Here is a 21,882-nt window from a genome sequence, read left to right as displayed (position 1 = left end):
ACAGCAAAGCAGGGAAGAGTGCAGGCTCCGGGGACAGGAAGCCAGGGTTCGAGCCCCAGGCCTGCCTCCAACTAGCGGTGCAACCTTAGCGGGTGACTTCGCTCCTCTGAGCCTCAGTCTCTGTCTCTGGCTACTGGGCCTTGAGGCCAGGCAGGTGCAGGATGCCTGCTACATCGCCTCTTCTTGGAAGACGGCAGCCTCGAAGGCTACTGCGGTGGCTGGATCAGTGTCAGGTGTAAGGCCCGTGGGCAGCAGAGCCTGGGGGGGCCTCAGGAGAAGACCTTAGAAGTCCAGCCCTTCTCTGAACAGATGAGGGGCAAGGCCCAGGGAGTGAAGGTACCCTGCTCATGGTCGCACGGCCACTCCTTGTGAGTACCATTCAGTGCTGTCCAAACTTGAGCTCTGAAATTCAGATTCTTTAAAATCAGAGAACCAACGTTCCGAGGATCACAACTGCCTGAGTTCATCACAGAGCCCTGCCCCATCCCCGCCCTACACCACCCCAAAGAGCCATGATTAAAAGGTTTGACTGTCGGCACAGCTGGGGTCCTGCTGTCCCTCCCCCATCTCCCATCAGGGTCTGTCCATCGGGATAGATGTAATTCTGTTCAGGAACACTCCCACATTTCCCTGGGGCTCCAGCTATTAGCACTGCCCGCCAGAGACCAAACAGAATCTAGAATGTCAGCCATGCAAGCGACTCAGCAATCAGACTTTGATGGTGAGGAGACTGAGGCCCAGAGAGGTTAAGTGACGGGCCCAGCACTGCACAGACACCAACAGAACCACAACCTCCCAACCCCTTAGCTTGACTCTGACTGTGGGGTGGGATGGGGAGAATTAGCCTCAAGTCTTTAAGCATGAATGACCATAAGGCCAAACACACCTGGGCGGTAGGTAGAGCCCTCATCTGCTCCAGCCAGAGGCGGCCCACTGCTTGCAGGTGTTTCCCGAGCTACATCCAGCTCCCCCGTGTATCTGCCCGTAATCAGAAATGTGTCCCTCACCGCTGGCATGCTCAGATTCAAAAGGCCAGATGGTCTGTGCCCAAATCCAATAAACGAAACCCTTGCAACTCCAATCTCGAGTGTCAGCACAGAGGCGCCAGGAAGCACTGGTGTCCCCAGGGAGCAGGGCCCCGTTGGTATTCCAGGAGACAGGCAGGGACCTGACTGGCCCACCTGCCCAGAAGGATGGCCACCAATGCGGCCACAAAGCAGGATATGGGACACGAAATGTCTGAGGCAAGACTCCCCCAGTGTTGCTGTTGGTCCTGGAAATGATCCTCTCCCCTTAACCCTAAATACAAATATCATTTGTTGTTAGTAACATAGGCACACCTCGGAGATGGTGCAGGTTCGGTTCCAGACCACAGCAATCAAATAAATATCACAATAAAGCGAGTCAAATGAATTTTTTGGACTCCCAGTGCATACAAAAGTTATGTTTACACTGTGCTGCAGTCTACTGAGTGTGCAATGGCAATATGTCTTTAAAGATGTACATACCTTAATTAAAAATACTTTTTTGCTAAAAAACGCAAACCATCATCTGAGCTTTTGGCAAGTTGTAACCTTTTTGCTGGTGGAACGTCTTGCCTCGATGTTGATGGCTGCTGACTGATCGGGGTGGTGGGTGCTGCAGGTTGGGGTGGCTGAGGCAATTTCTTTTTTTTTTTTTTAAAGATTTTATTTATTTATTTGAGAGAGAGAGAGAGAGAGCACAAGCAAGGGAGGGGTTGGCAGAAGGAGAAGCAGACTCCCCACTAAGCAGGGCGCTCAACGTGGGGCTCGATTCCAGGACCCTGGGATCATCACCTGAGCTAAAGGCACATGCTTAACAGGCCGAGCCACCCGAGCACCTCTGGGGCAATTTCTTAAAATAAGACAGAAATCAAATTTGCCACATTGATGGCAAACTGGCTCTTCTGTCCTGAACGATTTCTCTGGAACATGCAATACTGTTTGACAGCATGCTACCCCCAACAGAACTTCTTTCAAGACTGGAGCCAATCCTCTCAAACCTGCCCCTTTCTGTGCTATTCAAAATCCTTTGTTGTCACTTCAACAATCTTCACAGCTTCTTCACCAGGAGTAGATTCCATCTCAAGAAACCACCGACCACTGATCATCATAACAAATGAAATAATAATGAAAAAGTTAGAAATATTGCAAGAATTAACAAAATGTGACCCAGAGGCATGAGCAAATGCTTTTGGAAAAAATGGTGCCGGTAACCTTGCTCCATGCAGGGTCACCACAAATCTTCAGTTTGTAAAAATAAAAAATAAAATAAATAAAATAAAAAAACACAGAATCTGCAAGCACAAAAAATCCAGCACAATGAAATGAGCTTGGAAAATAGAGGAAAACAAAACCCACTACAACTCCACTGTCAGAGAGAAGCTGTAACACATGGAAATACCCTTCTATTATTTTTCTGTACAGTAGGCTTCAAATCTCCTTTAGGTTTTGTTCCTTCCTGTGAACAGAGACTGTAACAGAACACATCCTCTGTCCTGTGTCACTTCTTGGCCTTGCACCACTGACCTTTCAAAATGAAGCACATTGCAAATGATGATCAAAGCTGGTCTCTTTCTTTGTGCCTCAGTGTCCCCTCTGGGCCAAGGTAACCTCCATGTGCCCTCCATCACCATGGGGCTGGTGGCTTCCATGCCCTCAGGGGATCCAGATGAGCTCCTGAGTTTCTTTCTGATGCTCTTAGGCTAAACTCCGAAGAGCTGTAGGCCTGCTGTGGAGTCAGCCAGCAGGCTGAGGAAGCAGATGTGGATCTGCTGGGATCCCACAGGATGACTTGAAACCCAGAGTCCAAGCTGCAGCCCAGGGTAGTTTAAGAGTCCTGGAAGAGGCTCCAGCAGATCTGAGATCTACTTCAGGTTTAGCTGGTCACCAGCTGTGCGACCTTCAGTTACTTATTTCTCCTCTCTGGGCCTCAGTTACCTGCACTCTCTACCCACCCTGCCCAGGGAACTTATTAAAAATAGGGATTCCTAGGGGCGCCCGTGTGGCTCAGTTGGTTAAACGTCTGTCTTTAGCTCAGGTCATGATCCCAGAGTCCTGGGATAGAGCCCTGCATCCAGCTCCCTGCTTGGTGGAGAGCCTGCTTCTCCCTCTCCCTCTCCCTGCTGCTCCCCCTGCTTGTGCTTTCTCTATATATATACATCAAATAAATAAGTAAAGTCTTTTTTAAAAAATTAAGGATTCCTGGACCCCACGTGGGACGTGCTGATTCTGCACATCTACAAAGAAACAGCCCCAACTTGCCAGCCTCAGGGTTTGCTTTGATCAGAGGGAATGGGCCTTATCTAAAAATTTGATCCAAGATTAAAGAAAAGGTATAATTTCATGTAATACCACATGTGGATGAAGACCAGGAGCCAGTGGCTCTGTACAGAGGAGGCCCAGGCCCAACCTGCTCTGCATGGGAGGGGAACTGAATTTGGGGACCACTGGCTAGCAGCTGGAGGTGGGGAGAGAGAAGCAGGAGAAACACAGCTTCTTTGGGAATCAAAGGAAGAATATGCAAGCAAGAAACCTCGGCTGGGGGAGGGTGTGGCCAAGACATTTCTAGAAACGTGATATCTGGCATTGATTTTGAAACTGGTCCCTGCTCTGTGCTGCAATTACCCCCTGCTGCCCCCCGACCTTTGGGAAATGCCTGCTGTACACAGCAACCTTGTGCCGGAGCAGCTTCATGAGGATGAAGGCAGAAGAGTGGTGTCCAGTGTGGGACAGACAGGGTCACAAGCAGGTAGCAGCAGGGATGTCTAAGGTCACGGAACAGAAAGATGCAGGATGGGTGAAACCAAATGGCCTTTCCTTCATGTACCAAAAGATGGAGACCCTCCTAGGGGGTGGAGGGGAACATCCGGTGTATCGATTAAGACTGGATTTGACTGCACATTGAAAAACCCAGTGATAATGCCTTAACTAAAGGCGGAGTGGGTGTGGTAGTTCTGCGATGTCCTTAATACCTCCAGATCCTTCTTTCCCCTCCACTACCCTTGGCACATGGCTTCCATTCTCGTGGTTTCTTCCTGTTCCAAAGTAGCTGCTGGTGCTCCAGCCATCAGGTCTACAGCTCTAGATGCAAAGAAGGAAGGAAGGGAAGGGTAAAAATGGCACGGGCCTACTGTCTGAACCCTCTTTAAGAGCCTTCCCCACAGTCCCACCCAACAACTTCCACTGGCCGGAAGACTTAGGTCACACCTAGCTACAAGATAGAGTGGAAAATGTGACCTTTCGAAGACACGGGGATACCCTAAGCAAGACTGGGGTTCTGTTACAGAAGAAGGAAAGGCAGCCAGCAGTCTCTGGCACAAACGGGTTCCACTTAGGGCAGAAACCTGCTTCACTCTGACTTCTACCCGCAGGTCCTGGTTCTGCTCTTTTTAACAATGTCTGTAACTCTAAGGCCCATCTTCCAAAGGACAACCTTCCTCTGAACCTTCTCTTTTCCAGGTAAACTATCCCTGGGTCTTTCAAATACATCTTAGGACACTGGCCAAGCTAAGCTTTAAAGACTTCGTTTTACTCCTACACAGATTTGTCATGTTTCTGCTCTGTGCCCTCCACACGCAGCCACACACGAAACAGACACTTGGGCTTACATGTGGGGTGGACACGGAACCAACCCTCCCCGGGCTGCTGAATAGTAACACACAGGCCTCTGGGCCGACGGAGCCGAGGCCTCCCTGGAGGAGTAATATTTGAACCAAGTCCGGAGGAAGGGGGACGAGTCGGCTAGGAAACACTTGGGGGTACCAGTACGCCAGGTGCCAGGAACAACAGGATGAAGGCCCGGAGTCACCAGAAGGGACAGGGAGAGAGGATCATAAGAAAGTGAAGGCTGGAAGAAGGGACACAAACTGGGGTACAGGGAGAGCTTTGGGACCCAGGAAGAAAGGGCTCCCAGTAAGGCGTCCCCACTGGGCATAACCTTTGGGGAGGCTGTTCAATCAGGCTCCACCTGCCCATGCCAACACCTCTTCTGCTCATCAGAACAAAAGGAAAGTCATGTTAGTTTGGCAAGGCTTTGTTCCCAGCAGCCATCACTTTTAGCTGCTCTTCCGTGGTCTGTTCTAGAACATTACAGCAGCACCAGGCAGGCCTCATGGTTAGTCAGTGATTTCCCAAAATCCATCTATTCCCCTTTTTTGAAAATGATACAAAGGCCTCTAGTTCCCCGCCCACACACACCCCTGCCAGCTTTCTAATGCCTCCCTGTTTATCATTCCTCAGGAGGTGACAATGGCTGTTGAGGGGTCACTTGAGGTTCTTGTGTGGATGGATTCATGTAATGCACCTAGTATTGTCCTGGGGCTGCTATTTCTTTTTAACCATATTTGGTCTCTAAGTTGCCAAGAAGCCGTGTAGAGAAAACCAGTGTGGTTTGAGTTAAGCCCTGGCCAGGTATAGACAGCAGCCAAACTACTTCCTTCTTCCTCCAAATTTCTTGCCGACATCTCAGCCCAGAGCAGACCTGAAGAAAGTTTTCTCTGCAGCCCTCTCACCGCACCAGCCCCCCACACACACTCTCACGAGCACCCTCGCCCAACACTGGGCCCTAGGCTCTTCCTGTGGCAAAGGGAGAGAAATAGAAAGGGGAAAGGGAGAAATAGAGACAGCTCCTTGGAAAGACACCAAAAAACCATCAGCAGCACATGCTGGAACACAGACCAAGGAGACCAGGGAGAGAATATACACTGACCCTCGCAGACAAGAGACGCCCAGTCATTACCATCTCGGGAGGCTAATCATATTTAAAAGCAGAGAAAAATGCCAACACAAAGTTGCAAATATGGAGGTCTATTTAAAATATTTACATATAGCAAATTTAACACCATAAGAATTGTACTGTAATTTGCGATATTCCCAAGATTGTTCCCAGATTTATTTTAATGGGTCAGAATTTGTAGCATAGTTCAGCAATGAGGTGCACAAGTGGGACACGCTCTTCTCTCAGCCCAGTCAAGGGCCCTGTGTGATGGGTGTGTACCCTCATTTGAGAAGAATGTCAAAATGTATTTGAGGCACTTTGTTAAAAGGAGGTTCTTTCTAAATATCTTAAAGTAAGACTATACACTAGGGCAATGGTTCTTAACCAGGAGTGATTTTGCTCCCTGACCCTCAGCCCTGGAGACATTTGGCAACATCTGGAGACATATTTTTTTTTTAAGGGTGGGAGGGGCAGAGGGAGAGGAAGAGACAGAGCATCTTAAGCGGCTCCACGCCCAGTCCAAAACCCAACATGGGGCTCAGTCTCACAACAATGAGATCGTGACCTGAGCTGAAATCAAGAGTCAGATGCTTAACCAGCTGAGCCACCCAGGCGCCCATAGAGGCATTTTTGATGGTCATGACTATGGGGTTGCTACTGGCATCTAGTGGGTAGAGACCAGAGATGCTGCTAAGCATCCCCTACAATGCACAGGATGGCCCCCAAAACAGAGAATTGCTAGCCCAATATGTCAATAATGCCAAGGATTAGAAACCCTGCCCTTGAGTGATGCCTCTCTAGACCCTCTCTGTCAAAACTTAAAAGAAGCCTAGAGAAGAGCCACAGGGAAGAAAGACTCTGGAGGTTGAGTCCCGGCACATTAGAGAGATTTGGAAAAACCCTTTGGCTTCCCCAGGTCCACTGTAACCAAGTATGAAACCTAGTCCACACAAGTCCAAGGTGATAGGCCAGTTGCTGAACCACCTAATCAAACACAAACCAACAACGTTCACAGGAAGTTAGAAGAACATGGAGTCTCTACAAAGAATCATCCATAGTATGCAGTCAAAAATTATCAGATGAGCAAAGAAACAGGAAAACGTAACCCAAACTCAGCAGAGAGAGTAAAACTCATTTTTAAAAGACTGAACAGAAGTTCTAGAACCGAAAAGTGCAATAACTGAAATGAAAAATTCACTAGATGGGCTCACAAGCAGATTGGAATGGAGGAAGAAAGGATCTGACCTCAAAGTCAGAACAGTAGAAATTACTCAATATGAAGAACAGGGAAACTGAAAAAAGATTGGAGAAAAGTGAACGGAGCCCCAAGGACCTTTGAGACGACATAAGATTGTCTAAGGTATGTGTAATTGAAGTCCAAGGAGGAAAAATTGGTGACTGCGGGGCGGAAAATAAATGTTAAGATACAATGACTGAGATTTCCCCAAGTTTGAAGATACATATCCAGGGTTCCACAGAGAGAGGAGCTGGGGTTAGAATCCGGGTCTCCTGCCCCAAAGGGTAACCTGTATCCCCTGGTACATGCCCCACAGGGGACAGCCAAGGTCCCATCCAAGCCCCAAATTCAATGATCCTATGAGCCTCTTGGTGGACCAGGAGACTGGTCAGATCAACCTAGGGGGTGACAATCAGTGGCTGCCACCAGGGAAGCCACTAAGGTGGTATGGCCAGGCCAGGAGCAGAGGCCACCACTGCCTTCTTTCACAAGAGGCTAAAGGATCCACTAAGATCAGACATCAGAGCTTCCTAAGAATGTTCTTCTGTCTCAAAGCGGTTTCTTCTATCTTCTTGACAGATAGAAGGGCTCCTTATTGCTGCAGCCCTTCAAGAAAAGGGTTTGCTTTTTCCTGGACAGAGTTCTCTGAACACCAACCCTCTTCTGAGGCTGGGACTCGGCAGCCTCTGCCAGGAAGCCCACAGCCCCCAGAGGCAGGAGGAGCTGGCTTCAGCCTCAGCTGAGGAGGAAACCTCCTCCATAGGGCAGCTGGACTTACCACCTGAAATGCCACCATCGCCACCCTTTTGAGTTAAGGTTGCTACATGGAAGTTACTTGGAGAAGAGACATTCTGAGCCACTGTTAGGGAGCCACACCTGGAGACAGGAGAGAGCCTGTCACCATCCCTGCTAGTGTGCTGGATCCATTAGAGACTCCAGAAATACCCGGAGATGGATGGGTCCTTAGCATTTCCCCTTTCTTTCTTCCTTCTCATTTAGAGAACTGCAGGATAGGGTGGTGGTTAAGAACCCAGCTTTGAAACAGAGGTGTGTGGCCTTAGAAAATTACTTCCCCTCTTCTTCCCATCTGTGGCGTGGACACATGGTGGCAGTTGTGGGGCAGGGCTCTCATCAGGATCCAATGAGTTGGTGCATGGCACATGGCATTTGTCATTGTGACTTGGGGCAAGTCCCTTCCTCTCTCTCTCTGGGTCTCAGTGAGATGGCCCAGAAGCTCAGGGCAAACTTGGCTGTATCAGCCAGCTTTTCTGGTACAATCATTTCCTCAGTTCCATTCATTGCCTCCGTTCTTTTGGCCTTGAATTAATGCTTCTAGTGTTTTTGTGTCTTTTCTGATCATCCTATCTGGAATGAGAGTGAGTAAAATTCGGTGATAAATAATCACAACCCAAAAAAACACATTCATTCTTTCCCCAGTTTACATGGGGAGGGCCCCGTCACTTATGGACCAAGTTGGCCCGTCAGGGGTGGGCTGCAGCTGCGGGTCACCCCCCTGCTCCCTGCCTGACTCTGGTCTGAGCCAGGCATGGCCCTGCTCTGCTGGGGATACAAAGAAACCGCCCCACCCCACAGCACCCACACAGAGCTTCAGATACAGGTGGAAATGAGGCCGCACGGGCCCCGAGAGGCAGTCACATGCGCAGACCACAAGCAGGTGGAGATGACTCCATGAGGCATCTGAACATAATTCTGTCTTTTTATTCATCCCACATTCACACTTTCCTGGTCAAGCCTTTATGGAGCATCCATGTAGACCAGGCACTGAGGCATTGGCAGAGTTTGGGTAAGCGGAGAGGAAGAGGACAGAAAAACATACTGTGCATTTCACGTACAGTGTAAGGAGTGAGCTGCCTGGCTAGAGCGTGAGTATTCATCATTCATTCATTCATTCATTTGCTCATTTGTTCTTCCAATATTTATTGGGCACTATCCTAGGAGGATACAGCTAGAGAGATCTTGGGCCACAGGAATGGGGGTCCCTGACCCCAGGCTAGGACTTTGGGACTTGCATTCGCTAGGGAGCCACAGCAAATTTACCAAGCAGTAGAATGGCAGGATCAGGGGCTCAGCCAATGCTTCTCAATCACAGGCAGGGGCTGTCTCAGCCTTGATCTTCTCAGCAGCTCCCACCCAAAGCCCGGCCCCCCTGCGGATTTCTGGGGCTCAAGGTGAGACTAGCTTCCCCCTGGCTGTCAGGGTCATGGGCAACCCCCTCATCCACTGCTAGCTTGTTGGGCATTGTGGTGTTGGCATCAGCTCCCAGATCACTCCTCGTCCATTCACTCATCATCTCGATTCAGCTGGGTTGGTGGGAGCCGCCCCTTCATTTCCAGCCTCTTCTATCTGTATCTGCCTAACCCAAGAGCTGAGCCAAAGAGAAAAAGTGGATGGTGAAGCCTTGAGAAGCTGGGGCCGGGGCATTCTGGGGGAAAGCTGTTAAAGGTGGGGGTCCAGGGAGGACCTACGGAGACCCAGGAAAGAGGACAGAGGCCGGGTTAACAGTGGCTGTTCGAGCATGCAAAGTTGGACGTTCTAAGACAGACAGGAGCTCCAACTTTTCTCCACACGCAGAGGGAAAACAAAGACAAAAAAACAAAAGCAAACCAATGCTGAGGCCGGCAGGATTGTGCACCAAAACTGTTTTATTAGCTACTTCTTTCTCCTTGGGCTGCGCCTGACAGTGTGGCTTCTTTCTGTTCTGTGGCACAGACCACTGGCCCCAGGAAATCTGGACTCCTTTTGCCAAAGTCTCATCCAATTGATGTTGACAGGTTCACCACTTTGCTTCCTGCCTTGCCATGGCCACTCCACGGAGGGTGTGACGGGGGAGGGAGAGCCCAAGCCGCTCCCGGCTGTGCACTGTCGCAGACCAGAGACAGCACCCAGTCTTGCCAGCATGGACCCCCTCCGGTCACTGCCCAACTCAAAGGGCACCACCTCCACCAGCCCTGGTGTGCACATGGCCACAGGCACACACAGGATGTCACCACGGCATGGCTTTAGAGAATTAATCAAGTCAATACAAAGGGAGCACTCCAGCATTAAACAACAAATTGTGAAAGAATATTTGACAATGGAACGTCATACATAATCCACGAAGTCAGTGGTTCTCAGACTTGAGTCAACATCACCTGGAAGGCCTATTCAAATGGCCTCACCAGAGACTCTGATGAGGGGGCAGGAATCTGCATTTCTAACAAGTTCCCAAATGATGCTGCCAGTCAAGGATCACGCTTGGAGAACCACTGCTGGTGATAAAGAAAATTTGAACATATATACTCCATGTGTAAATATGCAGTTAAAGTGTTGACAGTAATTATTTTTGTATAATGAGGTTGCCTACAGGCTTCTTGTAATTTTATTTTGCATATTTTATCTTTCAAAGTGTCTGCAATAAACATGGCTTCTTAAAAAATATAACTTACTTTAACATTTAACATATAAGCGCCTCCTTCATGAGCCGCCCCCCACCGAGGCCTCCCCTGATGAGAACAGACTGCCTCTCCCAGGTCTCACTGCTACTGGTGCCTCTGCTTAGCCCTCAGTCCTTCTACCTTGTGTTTGTGTTCCCACCAATACACAAAAATTCTGACTCAGGTACCTCCATACCCCCCCATTCAGGGCCCAGCACAGGGCCCTTCACCCATCTGAAGTCAATGGAAACTCAGGAGGCACAGGGTGCTATTGGATGAATGTGGGGTCCCAGTCCAGTGGCCTGGGTCACGCCTGAGCTCTGCTTGGCTGCTTCTTGGTCCCTATTGTGGGTTCTGGGATGGCCCATCCTGCCCTACCAGCCATCAGATTGGCCCTCTAAGCAGCCAATATCAGAACTACCAGCGGGCAATACATCAGGTGTCCTTCCCCACCATCGAGCATTCTGGTTACCACAATGATCCCTGGTGGTGGCACCAATGTCCAGAGCATCCCTGCCGGCCTGGCAATGCAATTTCTTCAGACGCAGAAACATGGCTACCCAATTACACAACGGACATTCAGCTGCACGACCTCGTACAAACTAACCTGGCCTCTCTGAGTCTTGATTTACTCAATCATCCAATAATGAGGTTGCACTAGAGAAGAGAGCACATACCTGACCCTCATCCTGCCCCCTCTCTAACCTCACTTTTACAGACATTGCTAATCAATCACAGCATTCTATACCCCATAATCAAGATATAGCCCCAGAATTTTTCTTAACGCTATGTGCCAGCTGTCACACTCCCATCAAAGTAAAGTTGAAGATCAAAGCCAATTCCTGTTCCTGACTACATCATACTCTATTTCCCTGAAACCTAGAACAGTGCTCAGCATAGAGCGGCATATGGTGGGTCTTTGTGAAATGAATCCACGTGGATACCTACCAGCCGTCACTGATGATTGTGAAAGTGACATCTTTGGTAGCCACCAACCATTATGTACCAACCCCAGACCAACTACTTCCCCCTTCCCAGGATCCCTGGCCATTCAGTTGGTGCCCTCTGCTGTCTGCCAGCCTGTACTGCAAGGCCTTCCATGCCCAGCCCTAAGAACTGTGGACACTGAGGACAACGGTGCTATCACAAACAGGCCCAAACTTTCCCAACACAAAAATTTCCTGCACAGTTTTGGATGCAACTGAGGCAAGCCCAGCCCCTGTTTAATCACTGTTTAATCACTTTGAGCTTTGTTTGGTCTCCGTCCCTCCTCCCCCTTCTCCTCTATGTGGCACCTCCCAACACGAGAGCCCAATTCTCTCACTTCTGATAAGACTGAGGGCAAGAGAGGAGGGGGGACTGCCTCAATGTCACGTAACCAGCCAGACCACAACTCCAATCCCCACGCTCACAGACCCAGGCTGCCTTCCTCTCCTCCAAAGAACAAGACAGGAAAGAAGCTGCCTTGGGCTGTAGAAGTATGGAGTCCCTCCAAAAGCCTTATCCATTTGCGGGGTGGTGTGGACCCGAGAAGCTGGGGAGGCCTAGTGAGATCATCCTGCCACCTCCTTACCAAAACGCACCTGGTCTGGCCTCCATCTATCTCTCTGAACTCATCCCCACCCCTGCCTCCCATTCACTCTGCTCCAGCCACAGTGACTTCATCCCAACCTCAGGGTCTTGGCACCAGCTGTGACCGTTTGTGGAACCCTTTGGCCCCAAATTTTCCCATGACTGATTCCATCCTATTGTTCTCAAATGTCACTTCTGCTAAGAATACTTCCTCTACCACCTGAATGTAGTCATCTGCATGAGTCTGGGCTGCTGTAACAAGTTGCCATAGACTAAGTGGCTTATAAACAACAAAGATCTATTTCTCACAGCTCTGGAGGCTGGACGTTTGAGATCACGGTGCCAGCGTGGTCAGGTTCTTGGCGAAGGGCCTCTTCCAGGTTGCAGACCACCCGCTCCTCACTGTGTCCTCACATGGCAGGAGGGGCGAGAGAGCTCTCTGGGGTCCCTTTTTTAATGCCACTTGTCCCACTCATGACGGTTCCACCCTCAAAATCAAATCACCTACCAGGGGCACCTGGGTGGCTCAGTGGTTGAGCATCTGACTTTGGCTCGGGTCGGGATCCCAGGGTCCCTGTTCATTGTTTGTTGTCTGTCTCCCCAGTTGTATACCCCTTGGGAACAAGGGCCTTCTCCGAGGAATAGCACCCAGTGGTAGAATGAGCACCCGGGGGCATGCAGTATATACCTGTTGACAAATATTAGGGACTTTAAAATGAGATAGGGAGAGTCCTGGATGGGGAATCAGGGTTTAGATGATCTGAGCTTGAGACCATCTCAGCTGCTGGGTGACCTTGGGCCAGTCACAACTCCTCTGGACCTAGTGTTTCCTGATTCTGGGAGATCCCTCCCTGCCTGAAAAGTCCAAGGTCCTCTGACCAGTAAGACCTCAGGGCCCATCCAGGATGCAGCTTCTGTCCCTTGGAGTTAGTGAGGAGGGAAAGGTGGGCCCCTCCTTCCTCCCTTCCCTCTGGCTCTCTCCACTAGTTCAGGCCCAAGCTCCTCTGAGAGGAGAGGGGTGAAGCCAAGGTGAGCCAGCAGCCCCACTCCCAAAGGACAGCAGGCCACACTCAGCATCCAGAATAATTGTGGCCAGCTGGGTTGCCTCTCCCCCACCAGCTCCCTGCCCCTGGAAAGCTGGAGAAGCTCAGCCGTTGCCCACATGTGGTTGTTTGATCAGGGAGTGGGGAGAGGAAGCTGGCAGCTCAACCACTGGGCCATGGTGCCAGCTGGGGCCAGCCCTGCCTGATGGCCTCATTTGAGGGCCCAGATATAGGAGTCGGGCCAGGCACAGTGAAGTGTCAGGGTGCTGCTGTCTTCCTCCTAGCCTGGGGGTAGCGAAAGAAGTCACAGCTGCAGCTCAGAGCTACATGTGGCTTTGGCTATGGTAGGCAGATCCCTTCACAGCCAGAACAGTTTGGGGAAAGGTACTTTCTGGTCAACCGAATGAGCTAGTTGTGAGCCGCTGATAGATGTGGAGCCCATGCACCCTTCGGCTGAGAAGCTGGAATGGGGCCGAGGGCCAGAGGCCTGGAAGGGATCTAGGGAGCTTAGGTGGGGTTTGACCATCAGGCCTGGGAGCCAGAGCCACAGCCAGGCTTTCTGCCCATGGAGGAGGGGATGGCAAGATGAACCAGGCTGGTCCTCGGCCACTCATGACAGCCTCCCCAGTGACACAGGGCATGCAGGGCACCAAGTTCCTAAATTACCCCAGACAGGAATCAAATGGGAAGGGCACTGAGCCCCTGATTCATACTAAGGTATCAATGACTAAGGGTAGAATAACAACACAAGGCTTCAGATGGAGACAAAGCAACTTGGGTTTAGAGCTTTCCAACACATTATTCTAAGAAAACCAGTCCTAAGTGGAATGAATTTTAGTTTCATGTGTGTGTGGAGAGAGACAGAACTGCCTATCTGACATCTTTTAAATGTCCCAAGAGATCCTCACCTCAACATGTGCGAATCCAACTCAGAATCTCCCCTCCACCCAAGTCAGGTCCTCTCCACGAGGTCCCTCAGTGACCCTAGGTGTGCAGGCAAAAGCCCACCCCTCGGCCCCATCTCCCTGTCTGGCACCAACCCCCAGACCTTTCATGTCCTGAACACCTCCTGAGTCCATCCACTCCTCTCCTGAATGGTGGTCATGGTGGGTTGCCCATACAGGCCTGGCCCTGCCAAGAATACAAATGGAAGCCATGGGTCCCTGTCCTCCTCTTCCTGGTGCAGCCCGGCTACATCCCACTGTAAGGGCAGGGTGCAGATGCTGCAGCCAACCTAAGGCCCGGAGGTGCATATACAAGCAGTGGGGTCTTCCGTTAAGGAGACCGGCCTGAGGAAGAGGCCCCCATGGCCTTGGGATCAGGCTCTTGGTAGGGAGAACTGGGGGAGAGGCCCTGGGAGACAAGTGCCCTTGGGCTACACACAGACTCTTACCCCATCCAGAGAGGCACAGACCAAGGAGGGCAAGTGCGGAGCTCAGGCAACCAAGGATGATCCTGGGCCGGCCTCTCCTCTGATCTTTCCTGCCAATCTCTTCTCCATCAGGCAGCCAAAGGGATCTTTTAAAAATCAATGGGATCTTGTTACAGGCCCCCCCCCCCCCCCCCCCCCCCCCCCCCCCCCCCCCCCGCTTTAAATCTCTCAATGGCTCCCCACTGCTCTCAGAATAAATGCGAAACTCCTCAAGTGCCAGTCTCTGAGGCCTCAGGGTCCAGGCCCTGCCAACCTCTCCACTCTGGCTTCTTAGGATGCTCACCTCATGCTCCACCCCAGACGTGCTGGCCTTCCTCCAGACCCGCGCTGGCCATGTTGCTCCATCCACGGGCCTTGGCTCTTCCCTCCGCGGGCAATGCTCTGCCCTGCCGACCAGGCCTAACCCAATCCTCCACATCCTACAGATCTCGGACCAAGTGTCACCTCTGCATGCGGCCTTCAGGATTGCCCTGCCTAGATCAGTCTTCTGGATGCAGGCTCTGGTAGCCTTGGGTCCCTCTCACCACTGTAGCAACTTCACATTTGCTGGTGTGATCATCCGATGAACGTGTTCTCACCCCCTGCTAGACCAGGGGTTCATGCAGTCAGAGATCTATTTTTGTGCCCAAGCCTGGCACCCAGGGTAACAGCTGACATGTGCTGAGTGCTTACGACATTCCAGACATGGTGCTAAGTGTTTTCTGCACATTATCCCACTGAATCCTCTCGACAACTGTATGAGGCAGATACCTCTGGTACATCCATTTTGCAGATGAACAAACTAAGGCACGCGAGGTTAAGCAACTTGCCAAGGTCACAGGTAGTAAGTGGGAGGGCTGGGGACCAACCGGGGCAGTGTCGTCCCAGGGTGACGGGTGGCACCGCGCATCGACTGCCTCTTTCACAGCATTGGCACGTCCACTGCACACGCTCTGTGAATAGTTTTCAAATGAACAGAAAGACACACACACATGCACAAGACCCGAAAGAGCACACGCCAGGATGAGAGCACATGTGGTTTCTGGTTGGTGGGATTATGGATGTTTATTTTCATCTTTCACTTACTCGTATGTTCCAATTTTTCTATACGAAACAAGTATTTGTTGATGCCGTTAAATTAAGAAAGAAAACCTTAAAATCTCTTTAATCTTTTAAAAAAGAAAGAAGAATAGACTAAAATCAAGATGTCCAAAGAAACAGTATGCCATTCCCTTCCATTCCACCCCAAGCTGTATGTTGGAAGAAGACACAAAGCATTTTCAAGATGGAAAGGCCTCGTGACAGGCCCGTGAAAATGTGGGTGCTGGCCTCAGACAGGCCAGGGTCGGAATCTCTGCTCTTATCGTGTGGCTTCAAGCCAGTCTCTTAACCTCTTTGACCCCAGGTGGCCTCCTGACCTCTGCCCTCCTTGTGAAACAGGGCACTTACACCACCTTACACTCTTCACAGGACCGCTGTGAAGACTGGGGAGAAAGGACATGAGTGACTCAGCACAGGGCCTGGCACATAATAGATGCTCAGTGAATAGAGCCCGACTCTCGTGGACAGACGGCGGGCAGCACGGACACCCCACGAAGCCCAAGCGCCCACACCCAGAAGCAGCCACATCCAGTCGCTCAGCTGCACCTCTTGGGAGCTACGTGCCCCCTGCTGGCCCTGGCTGCACCCTTCTCTGGGTGTCCCTGCCTAGCTGGCCCCCGAGGACACTGAGCCAACTCAGATGACCTCAGGACAAGCCACAGGTGGAAACCCAAGGACGCAGGCCACCCAGAAGGCCGTTCTGATGCCTGCAGGCCCCCCGGTGGGATGGAGAGTGCGACGCCCCCACCACCCCATCCTTGCCACCCCTCAGAAGAACAGAAGGAACATTTTTTTTCACCTCGGTGGAAACCCCAGTTCAGCTTCCGGGACTGTGGTCTGGAGACCATCTAGGGGGGTTCTCCTGTGAGGCCTCGGGAAGAAACGCAGAAATGCAGAGAGACAGAGACAGAGCCAGAGACAGTGAGAGGGAGGGAGACATGGAGAACGGGCTGCCCGGAGGCCCCTGTGGCTCTGCTGGTATTTACTTTCTGCCACAGCCTTGAATACCATCGGGCTCTGAAGGAATTTCCAAGAAGATCGAAATTTGAGGAAATCAAAGTTTAATTAGTCACAGCTGCTGTAATGTATTCCAGGTGAGGGCTGGTATGGCCGTGTCCCCCGCCAGGCCCCCCGACGCCTCTCACCCTCACGGGGGCAAGTAAACAGTGGGGTGTTTGCGGTGGGAGCCCTTCCCCCGGGTCAGCTGAGCAGGGCGGCCGGGGAGGGCGCGTGCTGCCTCCTGCCACCTAGACTGGCGTCCGCAGGCCAGGGCCCCAGTGCGCTTTGCACACCCCGGAGCCAGGCTTCCTCCTCTCTGCTCCCTGCTCAGTCCCCACCGGCTCCTTGCAAGTGACAGCAGAAGCCACAGGACGGCTCCAGAGCACAGACCAAGAGTGAGAGGAGCCCGGCCTCCGCTCCTCCTCCCCTCCCCTCCCACTCCTGGGTCACAGTGTGGCCTTGGACAAGTCATTTTACCCGGAGACCGCAGACTATCCAGGAGTCGGAGGGCCTGGGCCAGAAATCCCAGCTCTGCCAGCAGCCTGGTGGCCTGGGCAAGGTTGCTGCACGTCCCTGAGGCTCCACTCCCGCGTCCATAAAATGGAACTGGGACAGCACTGGCTCATAGGAGTGTTGTAAGAGTCCAGCAAAGTCATGTATGTCCAAGCGACATACATAAAGGATGTTAGCACAGAGCTGACACACCGCAAGAACTCAGCTAGTGGGCCCAGTGGGCCTCAGTTTCCCTATCACCAAACCTAAATGGGCTCCAGCACTATAAGAGAGGAAGAAGAGCTTGAGCCCCTCAAAATAAAACCAAGCCTAGAGACAGGTGAGGCTTAGTCCATCAGAACAGTGTTCTTCAAACGGGGGTATGTGGGGGCTCCCAGAGGGGCTGACAGCTAGCACCAGGGATCCTGTCACAGGGTCCCACTCTAGGGCAGGACAGGGGAGGACACTGGAAAGGGTGGGGGGCAGACTCACCCTTCTCCGGGTCGAAGCTAAGCTGAACCACCCCACTGTGACCACTTAGGGGGGGCCTTACTTGCTATGGCCACCAGCACGCCCTCCTCTCCATCATCGTAGCAGGAGGAGCACCCGCATTCCCAGCTCGGGGGCTGATCACATCCTGGTTCTGACAGAGCCAGCCCAGTCTGGGGACAAGGACAGGGCCTGGGGCCTGCCTTTTACCCCACTTTGTCCCCACCAAGCCCCATGTTTGGGGTTTTAACTGTCCAAAAGGGGCACAGAGGGACACCCTGCTGCTGTCTTCATGGGACAGCACTCCAGCCACAGTGGGCTCATGGACACTGGGCCATCTGCAGGTGTGAGCTTCCCTCCGCCTGGCTCCACTCCGCTCCCTGCGGGGTCTGCAGCAGACACTTCCCTCTGGGGTGGAGGCTGGACCCCAATCCTCTCACACCCACATGGTCTCTCCCGGGCCTGCCCTTTGCCTCACTCGCCACCAACCTCTAATTTTTTTCCCAGCCTCAGGAGTCATTTCTAGTCTAGGTTTTTGAAATTCAAAGCCAAGAGTCCAACCTTTTTCTCTCTGCATTTCTGCTGTGTCACCCCTTCCCTGAGGCAATGAGCAGAAAAGTCCAGCCAACTGCGGGGAAGGGTCAAGGGGTAGAAGGAAACACCAGAAACCAAAACCTCTCAGTTAACAGCTCAAAACAGGATCCTACCTCAAGCAGAGGAACTCCTGTGTAGGTCCAAAAACACAGCCACCAGGCATGCTGAGGCAGCCATGTTGTGTGGAACATTTCCCTTGAATGAATGTATTACTCACAAAGACTTACTTGTCCACTGTATATCTTCACCTTACTTTGCAGGGGTAGTTAAGAGGAAAGAGGCTAGTCTACCTGCAGCCACCCCTTCCTTACCTCCAGCAGACGGCTTCTCCCTCAGATGCTGAAAATGCCTTCTGGCCCCTTTTCTCTCCTCTCTTGCAGCTATACATGGTCATGTGACCCAATTCTAGCCAATGGGATCTGAGAGGACATTGATCGAGGTGACTTCTGGGAAAGCAAAATGACAGGTGCGGAGAAAGCCTCCTTCCTGCCTCCGGCGGATGTGGAAGCGTAATGCGTAAGGACTGCGGCTGTGGCGGCCATCTTGTGCAGGAGAGCCCGCCTCGGGACAGAAAGCCACCCTTGAGGTTGGCAGGGCGGAAATGGAAAGCACCGGGTCCTTGAGGATGTCATTTTGCCTTATGTCATCAACAGTCATAACAGACTTCCTGTTACGTGAGCTAAGGAGTGTCCTCATAGCGTGAAACCTCATTAAGTTTCCATTCAGTCACTCGCTGCCAAGAGTAGCCCAACTTATCCTGAGAGAATGTTTCAGAATCCTTCCAGGTCTCTGTGAGTCCGGGCTGTTTTGGTTGCAGGTGGCCATGGGAATCCAACTTCAACTTGCTTGGCCAAACAGGGCAGTTTTTACAATTAATATATATGGGTGTTTTGTGAAACTCAGCAGAAATATGACCGGCTCTCAGAACGGTTGGAACCGTCAGGATTTTTTTCTCTGACTCCCTTATTGTGTCTCACCATTTTAAGGTAATAAATCCTTGGGCGTTTGTCACAAAAAGTCTGGTTGTCCAGAATTGATTATTTTTTAATTTAATTTTGATTTGCCTTGAGGAAAAAAAAAAGATACATTTCTTTAGCTTTAAAACTTTATATTGCGGAAGGACCTTGTTTTATAACTGATTCATGTTGTCAGTAATTCACCTCTGGAGTTGTAAATGTGTGCCCAGAAGGCCTCAAGGATCTGGAAAAATATTTTCCTTTTTTCGAATGTTCACGACTCTCTGAGTGCGTTGCCTATGGCCTAAAGTGAGAAACCTTATTCTGATGACAACATGGCCGAAGGAGCTCCCTCACCAAAGTCTGTGTGAGAAAGACAGCGCCTCAGACACCAGCAGGGCTCGCTTCCCTCGGGGGGACGTCATCTTCTGGTAAATGGAAACCTTCTCTCCACGGAGAAACTGCTGGTTCACTTTCTTAAAAGGAGCTCAATATTTTGTTCTAAATCCTCTGTCGGACGCCAACGCAGGAAGAACTTTCAGTGTGTGGGAACTTCATGAATCTATAAGCACACTTTGAGTGTGATGTCAGCAAAAAGGTAAAGGTCATGGAATTTTTATGAAGTCTGCCTTTCAGATATTTAGAAGCAAAAGATCAGTTTTTGAAAAATAGAAATCTGAGGGGTGACTGGGTGGCTCAGTTGGTTAAGCATCCAACTCATGATTTCAGCTCAGGTCTTGGTTTCAGGGTTGTGAGTTCAAGTCCCATGTTGGGCTCCACGCTGGGCATGAAGCCTACTTAAAAAAAAAAAATAAATAAATAAATATATATATATATATATATATATAGAGAGAGAGAGAGAGAGAGAGAGAGAAATTTGATAAGAATAGCACAACCTTAAAAAAAATAATAAATAAATAAATAAATAAATAAAGAATAGCACAACCTGGTGGGAAATGTGAGATAGAAGTTAGGCGGCCATGAGCAGATGTCCTCCTTCACAGATCGTTAGGGGGATGTGTGTGTTTAGAAAGCTTGTCTGGTCATTCTGTGGCAGAGGGAACCGCTGCACAGAGTGTCAGACCTTTGAAGACCCAGCCCGCATCTTACGTGTCATCAAGTCCCCGCCTCCAGCATACACGTGACTGACACATAGTAGGTGCTTAATAAATGTCCCCTGAATCAATGAGTGAAGAAGAGGAAAAATGAGGGTGGAGAAATTGAGAAAGGTTTTTCTGTAGGATCTTTCCCAGTCATAAAATACTGAGAAGCTGCTTCTACCCCTGTATCCTTAGGCACAGGTCCCTCGAGGTGGCTTGGGGACAAGGAACTGTGGGTAGGGTGGACAGGAGCTCAGTGGGAGCCAAGGCCCTGCACAGGGTGCTGACCTGAAGCCACGGTTCGGCCCAGACAGAGCAGCTTCTCGGAACCTCCTTGCCCTGGGGGAGACTCAGCCGCCCCTGCACCAGGCCCCAAGGAGAAAACGCATTTGTTTACTTGACCTGAATGACATATTCATTGATTTTTCTGGAGCGGTTCATTCATAAAGGCAAATTGAGCCCTACTCCTGGGGATGCCAACGGCCTTTTAACAAGCTCCCCGAGGGATGACTTCTGAAAATGAGTCGCTGATGAGCCAGAAATGGAGTTTGCCTGCCTAGCCTGGCCCTGCTGGCCCACGGCTGCCGAGCTGCTGGGCAGGAGGTGCCATCTTGTGATCCGGGGCCTCTGGCCTGGTGTGGCAGGCAGGGCCCAGCCGACGAGGCCCAGCCGACTCGGGCAGAGGTGGAGGGTGCCCGGCTGCTTCCCACTCGAGAGCATCTGGACAACTAGGACAAAAGTGGTTTGTTGCTCACATGTCCTGGCTCAATCTTCTGCCGCAGTTCGCTTGAGTAGATGAATTTAATGTGGGAAATGGACTGAGGACATTGTTTGAACAGAAGCGCCATGTTTGCTTTCTCTCCCAACAAGTACAGTTCCTGCCAACACCAGCTACTCTCAGAGAGTGTTGCTACCCCTTCAGTTGGCCCTTCTCGTTTTACAATCGTGTAAACAGAGGCCCAGTGAGGAGAAGTGACCAGCCTGAGGTTTGGATTTTTTCTAAGGTTTACAGCTCACAGGCATATTTACATCTTCAAGCTCACTCAGTCCTTCCGTGTAAAAGAACATGCGGGATAGGTAGTGGTACTTATTATTTTATCTGATTTTATTATAATATAACTTCTGATGAGGTATATTTTCAACCTCGTCCTTTTTCTCCCTCACATTCTTTTTTAGGAGATACTTTATTTTCATTTATCTTACGGGATGACACAGTTGTAGCTAGTCTTCAGATGGCATCTGGGATCTACTTCTCTAGAGAATTCTTGCTACCTTGACTTTCGTGGTGCATTTCTCCCCTTGCCTCTTCCTTTCTCTCCCTAAGCACCTCCTTTCTCCCCCATGTCCACCTTTTTCTTCCCCCTCCCCTTCTGTACTTTTTTTTTTCTTTAAGGAGTAGTCCAGAGACTGGCCCAAGAAACAGGAGTTCTAATTCCTGTCCTGCTCCCACTTGCTGGCTAATCTGGGACAAGTCACTTCTCTCTGGGCTTGTTTCCCCAACCGGAAAATAAGGGGTTGGTCTGAAATTCCATTCAGAGAGCCTGATATGGCTACAACTTTCTGCTACCCTGTTGTCTCACCGCTGAAGCAAAAGCATCTTTCACTTTCTGATCTGCTGGCTGAGGTCTTAGGCAGAAATTGGGGTGCATTAGTAAGAAGTCACGCCGATGGGGACAGCCTGCCACTCATCCCCACCGGAGAGGCCAACTCCATAT

The 21,882-nt window shown here is 50.9% G+C and overlaps 1 long non-coding RNA gene across 1 annotated transcript in view; it reads right to left on the bottom strand.

The window, feature by feature from the left end:
- Positions 1–19,809, bottom strand: part of LOC144314671 (uncharacterized) — a 41,137-nt gene extending 21,328 nt beyond the window's left edge. Inside the window, exon 1 of the long non-coding RNA XR_013380515.1 lies at positions 18,423–19,809. This is a non-coding gene — a long non-coding RNA (uncharacterized LOC144314671). The remainder of the gene's footprint in view (positions 1–18,422) is intronic.
- Between the last annotated feature and the right edge of the window lie 2,073 nt (positions 19,810–21,882).

Source organism: Canis aureus, chromosome 5 (assembly GCF_053574225.1).
Source record: "Canis aureus isolate CA01 chromosome 5, VMU_Caureus_v.1.0, whole genome shotgun sequence".
NCBI lineage: Eukaryota > Metazoa > Chordata > Mammalia > Carnivora > Canidae > Canis > Canis aureus.
This window is presented reverse-complemented; position numbering and strand designations above follow the sequence as displayed.